Here is an 8,770-nt window from a genome sequence, read left to right as displayed (position 1 = left end):
GAAAATGCAAAATGGTTCCAAATAGGTGCTCTTGGTTTAATGTCCTTTGGGAGGGCAGCACCAATATGGGAGAAATCACTATAACTACTAATGCCTTCAAAAGTTATTGAGCAAGCACAGAGGTTTTAAAATATTGAATACAAATAAAGGAAGGGTCATGTTTTTAATATGATTCTTAAGCAATGTGCAAAACAACAATAATGATGACCAGAAATTATTATAAGATTGAGATCATAGCAATAGCAATAGCAATAGCAGTTAGACTTATATACCGCTTCATAGGGCTTTCAGCTCTCTCTAAGTGGTTTACAGAGTCAGCATATTGCCCCCACAGTCTGGGTCCTCATTTCACCCACCTCGGAAGGCTGGAAGGCTGAGTCAACCTTGAGCCGGTGAGATTAGAACCGCTGAACTGCAGATAACAGTCAGCTGAAGCGGCCTGCAGTACGGCACCCTAACCACTGCGCCACCTCGGCTCTTCTCATAATGGTGCTCCAAATAGAAACATAATGCATTGAAATATTATTTATTCAATATCCAATTATTTCCACATATTTATTTCTCCTGTTTGAAAGAGAAGCTTCTCTAAATAACAGAACCCCTAAAATCCAGGACGCTGAGACAGATTGTACAGTATTAATACATGTGCATTAGAACCGAGGTGGCACAGTGGTTAGAGTGCAGAACTGCAGGCTACTTCAGCTGACTGCCGGCTGCCTGCAATTTGGCAGTTCAAATCTCACCAGGCTCAAGGTTGACTCAGCCTTCCATCCTTCCGAAGTGGGTAAAATGAGGACCCAGATCGTTGGGGGCAAGAGGCTGACTCTGTAAAGCACTGTGAAGCGGTATATAAGTCTAAGTGCTATTGCTATTCCGTGGCAATTGTGTAACAAGGTTGATGCATCAAAGTTCAAGTATTTCCTGGTCTAAAAGGTAACACAAGGTGCCTCTGGGAATCTGGGTATATATTGTTCTGACTAAAGGAAAGAGTTCTATCTGTGTCAAGGTATAAGGTTCTCATTGGTCAAGGATGCAGTCTTGAGTACTTAAGAATGTCATTCAGCACATATATGTTGTATTTTCAAAAGAAGCAAAGTCTTTTTTTACAACCTCTCCCGCCTTACAGAATGACTGCTTTTGTGCATGTGCTTATATGTGTGTGTATCTAGCTCAGGAGCATCAAACTCAAGGCCCATGGGCTGGATTTGGCCTACAGGATGCTTAGATCTGGCTTGGCTGGAAACAGTGATGGACTGGCCCGCGGTGTCTCTGCCAGCAAAAACAGAGCTCTGTTTTCGCTGGCAGAGGGTTGCAGGAGGCCATTGCAGCGGAAAACGGAGCTTGTCAGGGCTGTGTGCAGCCATCCCGAGCTCCGTTTTCACTGGCAGAGGGTTGCAGGAGGCTATCCCAGCTGAAAATGGAGCTCTGGAGCCAGTTGGCAGGGTGCTTGGACCACCACAGGCGCCTGATACCACAGGCGCCCTCGGCCATGCCCACTCCCCCCGAGGTCAGACCCAACCTTGATGCAGCCCTCAATGAAATCAAGTTTGAAACCCCTGATCTAGCTCATGATCCTGCTCTTTAATGTGTAGGATTTGAATTGAATTGAATTGAATTTATTATATTTCTATGCTGCCCTTTTCCCCGAAGGGGACTCAGGGCAGCTCACAATCCAAGTCAGGGAAGGGGGTACAGATAAGGGATAAAAAAGATGAACAGAACAATACACAATTTAAAAGCACACAACAACCATACCATTCGAGGGGGGGGGCAAAAGCTCTTTAGCCCCAGGCCTGTCGGAACAGCCAGGTTTTAAGGGCTTTGCGGAAGGCCTGGAGGGTGGTGAGGATTTGAATCTCCACGGGGAGCTCATTCCAGAGGGTCGGAGCAGCCACAGAGAAGGCTCTCCTCCGGGTAGTCGCCAGTCAGCATTGGCCGGCGGATGGAATTCGGAGGAGGCCTAATCTGTGGGATCTGATCGGTCTATTGGAGGTAATTGGCAGCAGGCGGTCTCTCAAGTACCCAGGTCCAATACCATGAAGGGCTTTATAAGTGACGACTAGCGCCTTGAAGCATATCCGAAGACCAATAGGCAGCCAGTGCAGCTCGCGGAGGATAGGTGTTATGTGGGTGAACCGAGGTGCACCCACGATCGCTTGCGCAGCTGCATTCTGGACAAGCTGAAGTCTCCGAATGCTCTTCAAGGGCTGCCCCATGTAGAGCATTTGTGTAAATCTTCTAAGATTTAAGGAGCTTTAAACTGAATTCTGTGAAGCTGTAGAAACTAGGCGCCTCTGTGCATGTATTCTGGGGAGAACTTCATAGCCTTAATGCTTTCTAGGTTATCACAATGTACTTCGTATAATTTTATTTTATTGAAACGCCCCGAACGTCATCCTCTACCCACAAGAGTTGTAGTTATTATAATGTTCTGTCTTTGTTCAGCATTATTTCACGTGGATTGTGATTATTAATTGGAGTGTCTGTATTTCTTTAGTAAACAATAATGGGAAAAAGTCAAATGACATGGCTTGGAGAAATTTGAAAGACCTGACAAGAAGCTCATGGCAACCTGGTTGTAGCCTGCTATTGGCTAATCAGTTGTTCTTTCATAGGAAAATAACAATAACATAGGAAAATAAGAAGCTGCCTGATATTGCATACAAGCAGATACATAAACTGTATTTATCTTGGTGCATAAAGTTGACTCTGAGGGTCTTCAGAGTTTCAGTCATAGCAACAGAACTTAGACTTACATACTGCTCCATAGTGCTTCACAGCCATGGTGGGTTTCAAAAATTGTTCGAACCTACTCTGTGGGTGTGGCCTCCTTTGTGGGAGTGGCTTGCCGCCCATGTGACCGGATGGGAGTGGCTTGCTGTCCATGTGACCGGATATGAAGATGCCGACGACACTTGTCAGAACCACCTAAAATTACCTCACACACAGCACTGGCATGCATAAGAATATGAGGTAAACTTGTTTTTTAAAAGGCATCTTTGGTTTGCGTTAAAACAACTTCAACACACGCAATGTTCTGATTGCACCACAAACGCAGTAGTCATCCTTATCTTTCACAGAGGCACTGAGTTTTATAAATATGAGCATGATAGTGTAGAAAATCATATCCAAGGACCAGTGTTTGGTTTCAAAAAAATTTGGAACCTCTTCTGTAGGTGTGACCTGTTTTCCGGGTCCACTGGTGGAACCTCTTCTAACCGGTTCGGTAGATTTGATGAACCGGTTCTACCAAATAGGTGCGAACTGGTAGGAACCCACCTCTGTTCACAGCCCTCTCTAAGTCTTCTCTGAACAGTCAGCATATTGCCCCCAACAATCTGGGTCCTCATAAGATCCAACATAAATACAATGCTGTTGGTTGCCAGTGGTCTTGAAAACAGATGAGTGATCGACCCTGATTCTAAGGACGTCTGAGGTTAAAGATCCAACATAAATACAATGCTGTTGGTTGCCAGTGGTCTTGAAAACAGATGAGTGATCCACCCTGATTCTAAGGGCGTCTGAGGTTAAATATCTCTGTTCATGCAGCAGTTATCTGTCCACCTCAGTTTCTTTAGCTGTTACTCAAAAATCCCTGCTACTTCTATCTCCTGACCTCTGCTATCCTTAAAACATGTGTTCCAGTTTCTTTACAACCTCTGTTCCACTTCCACATGAAAGCTGCTCACTCAGCACAGCAGCTCCATTGTGGCTACGTATTTTCTGACAAAGATGAATTCGAGCAGATGTTTGCATGTTTCACTGGTGAGGTTTTAGATACTTAAACACTCACACATGGACCATTTGACAGAAGTAACTGGCAAAGACAGCATACAAAGAAACTCAATGTGATATTGTAGATAGCATCAGGCTACTATCATGGACACCTCAGTTCAAACGTCTACACTGCCAAAAAGCTCGTTCACTGACCTTGGGTGAGCTGCTAACACCCACCTAATCTATTTCATGGGTTGCTGAAAAGATAAATGGGAGCGTAAATGGCACTCCTAAAATCTGTGGAGAAAGGCCAGGATAATGTGGAATAAAACTAGTGGCTGATAACAGAAAGGGCTTTTTATGTAAATGTATTTATTAAATTTGTTTTAAATAAATAAATAAAATGGAGAGTCCTTTCTATGTAAATACCATTTAAACATAAACAAATTCCTCCTTTATGTAATACCCGTGCTTTGCGACGAAACTATGTGATCGGGCTATGCAGGAGAAATTCAGTTCACAATCTGTTGGCTCAGTGGTAGTCGGTGATTCAAACACATAAGTTAATATTGCGCCTGCCACCTTGAGTCCGAAGCAGTTCCATAGGGGGATGGCATAGACGTTTAGGTGAGGTACTGATGCTTACTACTGCAAGGAGCCCCAAACCGCTCCTGAGTGAAGGAGTAGAATGTCTGCCAGTTTGAACTGAGGTAACGGAGTGTGAGGCAACTGGCAGTTGGAACAGAGTTCTTTTCAGGTGGGGAGGGGGAGTAGAAAGTAACTCCTTAGCATCACAGCATGTTAAATACTATATAAGAATTAGTAATGATCTGATGGCCATTTAGAAAAATCCTTTCTTAGCGAGCACCTAGTAGGCCAAGAGGAACATACATGTCAAATTTCAAGTTTGTTGGCTTTACGGTTCCAGAGATTTTGTGATAAGTGAGTGGTACTTGGCTTTTATCTATATGGATTCAGGAATATTGATACAATACTTCTAAATAGATTACTGCATGTATTACATTGGCTAAATTAAATTATATTTATAGAATTGAAAAAAGAGTCAGAGAAGGGAAAAAAGTAAAACAAACATGTTCAAGTTCACAATATATGCAAAGTGCCTCCTTCTATCAAAACACGTCCATAATACATCTCTCAAGGAATCAATAACCCTACTTATTTAAGAAATTAAAAACAAGTAATGTGTGAATACTCCAATAATACATAAACTTTGGTGAAATTTGTCTATGGAGATTCTCAGTCACCCAGGTCATGGTTGTCCCAAAGGTGATTTTTCAAGAGGCAACCTGGACTTGCTTGGGGTTTTTTTTTTTGAAGATGTTTTGCTTCTCATCCAAGAAGCTTCTTGCATCAAAGCCATTCATCATTGTTTAATAAATATCCAGGGCACACGAAGCAATTCTGTATTTGTCTGCTGCTTGCAGAGATTAATCCTGCCCAACATACAATGGTACCAAGCTCTGTGCAGTAGCATTTAAAATGCATCAGATGATGACCAATGCATCAATCTAGCCTTAATGAGTATTTAAATAATTAAGAGGTTTGTATTGTGATAGTCATATATTAACTCCCTTTTTGGTATTTATCTTGTGTTTTTAAACTCCTCCTAATGGATCTTTAAATGTTTTTGTTCTATCATCTATCTTATCTATCTTATCTATCTCTTATCTATCTATCTATCTATCTATCTATCTATCTATCTATCTATCTATCTATCATCTATCTATCTATCTATCTATCTATCATCTATCTATATTATCTATATTATCTATCCTATCTATCTATCCTATCTATCTATCTATCTATCTATCTATCTATCTATCTATCTATCTATCTATCTATCTATCTCTAATCTAATCTATCGACCAATCTACCTACCTACCTACCTACCTACCTACCTACCTACCTACCTACCTACCTACCTACCTAATCTATCTATCTATCTATCTATCTATCTATCTATCTATCTATCTATCTATCTATCTATCTATCCATCCATCCATCCATGCATCTCTAATCTAATCTATCTACCAATCTACCTACCTACCTACTTATTATCTATCTATCTATCTATCTATCTATCTATCTATCTATCTATCTATCTATCATCATCTATTATATGTGTGTATGTGTGCATACATATATATGCTTTTTAAGTGCATTTTTGTGTTTCTACTTTTGTGTAATTATTTTTTTTAATATGTTTTATTTTTTTAAAAAAATGCATTTGTATTTCAAACCTTTTTATGTAGGTCTATGATTGATTCCACACATCAAAGCCAGTTCTGGTTTTAAATTCCTCAGGGCCAGAAATGGGCAACCTGAGATCTTGGCCACATGTGGCCTCTGAACTTCTCTTTGCACTCTCACCCACAAAAATCTTTATGACTACAATTATTGGATTCTGATGGTAAAGTTTCCAATTATTTTGAAAAAGAAAAAATACAACTCAAAAAAGCTATCTGGCAGTTGGATGGGCGAAAAAGAAAGAAGCTCAAGCGTCAAGAAGATGGATGGATGGATGGATGGATGGATGGATGGATGGATGGATGGATAGGTAGGTAGATAGGTAGGTAGGTAGGTAGGTAGACAGACAGATAGACAGATGAAAGATAGATGATAGATGATAGATAGATGATAGATGATATATAATAAATAGATAGATAGATGATAGATAGATGATAGATAGATGATAGATGATAGATGATAGATGACAGATGACAGATGACAGATGACAGATGATAGATAGATAGATAGATAGATAGATAGATAGATAGATAGATAGATAGATAGATAGATAAAATATAGATATAGATATAGTTATAGATATGGATGATATATGATATATGATATATGATATATGATATATGATATATGATATATGATATATGATATATGATATATGATATATGATAGATGATAGATGATAGATGATAGATGATAGATGATAGATGATAGATGATAGATGATAGATGATAGATGATAGATAGATAGATAGATAGATAGATAGATAGATAGATATAGATATAGATATAGATATAGATATAGATATAGATATAGATATAGATATAGATATAGATATAGATATAGATATAGATATAGATATAGATATAGATATAGATATAGATATAGATATAGATGATAATCTTATTACTTTGCACCATTGATCAACCTGCAGCTGATACCATCCTCCCCAAAAATGTAAAATATGGCATATGGCTGCCAAAACATAACCCTCTCCAGGCCAAGGCTTTCTCATACCTATTCTCAGACTCCTCAGTAAAGATAATTTGTTAAACACTTTTGGCAGAAAGATGTAATAAATAAATGACATCTTGGTATGTGTAAGGAGTCATGGATTTAACAGCAGAGGCAAAATTTGCATGTTACTACAGCCCAATACTTTGCAGTAGAAATAGGAGCAACATTCCCAGGGCCACAAAGTTCAGATTTTTGGAAATATTTATGAAGATTGCAGTGTCCTGGAGTTCTGTGATCTCCTTTTGTGGCTTCCGGACAAGCAAAGTCAATGGAGAAGCAATTTAACATCTGCAGTCATATGTTTAAATAACTGTAGTAAGAAAGGGGATAAAATGGGGCAAAACTCACTTAACAAATGTCTCACTTAGTGACAAAAATTTTGGGCTCAATTATGGTCATGTTGAGGACTACCTGAATATACATATATGCCTTTATACATTTGTACCCTCACTTTCCCTGAAAATAAGGCCTCCCCAGATAATAAATGAATTTTCTGATTGAGTTGGAAATACATTTAAAAGGTCCGCTATGAAATAAATGAGTTTAATGTTAATGGAGGATTTTATAAATAAGTAAATGAAATGCCAGCATGTGGTTATGTATTAAATCTTGGTATATTTTAGGATGAAGGACGTTTAAATAACTATAGTCAACTAAAAGTGGAGGCATGATGATGGTGATATAATAAATATTTGAGTTAAGATATTTGAATTAATATGAATTATATTTGATGACGGTGTAAGAGATGCACAAAAGCCTTTTGTAACCAGCTGATACACTTTCTACAGTATGTAAAGAAGGAGGATTTGTATGTTTGTTTTGAAAATAAAAAAAAATTACAAAAAAAAAGAAATAAATGAGTTTCAAAAGTGGTCAGGTAAAGCAAGCAACAAAATAATATCATACATCTATTAGAATGAGATTGTGGCTGATGGTAAGAGATTAAAAAAATTGTAATGCTAAGTATTTCTTTCCATCCAGAAAGCCCATCTTTCACTCCTTTCTTTGCCTTTCCCGATACTGCAACTGGAACTTGAGTTCATTACTGCATCTAGCACCTCTTTCCCCTCATTTTGCATAATGTTTTTTTCTGATTTTAGTCTTACAGGGCAGAAGCATATTAGCAATGGATTTTCATGGAGAATCAGAAACGACGAGGCTCAAACTAGCTCATCCTTCCTGGGGAAATGAAATTTGTTCCAAATTACCTCCATTTATTTGTATTTTTTTTCTTCATGATACATACGCATGATACATTGAATGATGGAAATATGGATTCCCCTGATGGTAGTGATTTCAGATTTGGATTCTTAGTATAATATAGCCTTTATTGTCATTGTACATCATGTATGCAACAAAATTGGTTTTAGCCTCACTGGTGCAATCCATGGCAACAAATAAAAACAACATGAATAGTATAAAGAATAATCACCTTTGGTGATTATTATGAATAGTCCACCTTTGGTCTGTTTTATCATTTCAATACTATTATGTTTTATTTGTCTAACTTGTAGAATAAGCCTTCATGCTTCTCATTGTTGTATTAAGAGACTTCCATACATTTCGATCCCAGATCTTAGACCAAAGATACTGCTATATTGTATATGTGTTTGACTTTTATTATATACTTAAAATGTCAAAGGATTGAAGAATAATCCGTTGAATCATGTGGTAGACCAAAGTTGCGAGACTTCAATAACAATTAATTTCTTTCACTGAAATCAATAGGATTTAGAAATATTTAACTTTAGCTGCCTTTTAAAATAAGTGT

The sequence above is a fragment of the Thamnophis elegans genome, chromosome 9 (assembly GCF_009769535.1).
Source record: "Thamnophis elegans isolate rThaEle1 chromosome 9, rThaEle1.pri, whole genome shotgun sequence".
Taxonomy (NCBI): Eukaryota; Metazoa; Chordata; class Lepidosauria; order Squamata; family Colubridae; genus Thamnophis; species Thamnophis elegans.
This window is presented reverse-complemented; position numbering follows the sequence as displayed.